This window comes from Tarenaya hassleriana, unplaced genomic scaffold (assembly GCF_000463585.1).
Source record: "Tarenaya hassleriana unplaced genomic scaffold, ASM46358v1 Cleome30, whole genome shotgun sequence".
NCBI classification, from domain to species: domain Eukaryota; kingdom Viridiplantae; phylum Streptophyta; class Magnoliopsida; order Brassicales; family Cleomaceae; genus Tarenaya; species Tarenaya hassleriana.
Genome location: NW_010966178.1, coordinates 746,349 through 747,114, shown reverse-complemented (window position 1 = coordinate 747,114; position 766 = coordinate 746,349).

Sequence of the window (766 nt, the reverse complement as noted above, 5' to 3'; positions counted from 1 at the left end):
CGATTGGAAATAATTAAAGATATTCGATTCGGGTATTCGAAGATATTTGTTAATTATCTCACGAAATTTTAGATTCGGGTTTGAGTACCTCAAATTTTCGGGTATCCGACCCTATCCACAGTAAAACATATATATATATATATATATATATTTACAAGGTAAATGAAATCCTCCACGTCCACGCGATAACAGTGGGCGTGGGACTGGGATAACAGTAGATAAATTCCATATTGTTGCTCAAGTACGAGGTATGAAAACTTTTTAAGGCCCACAAAATTTAAGACCTGATAGCATAACCTAAGGTGGTAAATCGTCGTTGCAATCCGTAGTGGAAGGTTTCTCCTCTCATACGATACCAAGTGGTAAATATAATATATCATAATTTGAATTAGAGTTTGAAAAAAGAAAGTGAAAGTGAAGACTCAGACGGCGGAGCAAACCCCGCGGCAGATGGGGCAGATGTTGCTGCGGCGAAACCACAGGAAGATGCAGTGCGGGTGAAAAACATGCCTGCACGTCCGCACAGGAACGACCTTGTTCACCGCCTCGAAATCTTCTCGGCAAATCGCGCAGACATCGTCGGAATCCAAGGCTATGTCCTTGAAATCGGCGAGGAGATGCGGCGATTCACGGCGCCGTCGTCTGATCCAAAGCAAGAGGGATCTGAGGAGAGCGATGAGGAGCATGAGGAACAGCGTCACGAAGGACGCTGCCTCTGCCACCGGTCTTGTCCCTTTGTCTACCGCGTAACATATCACGAGCGTCG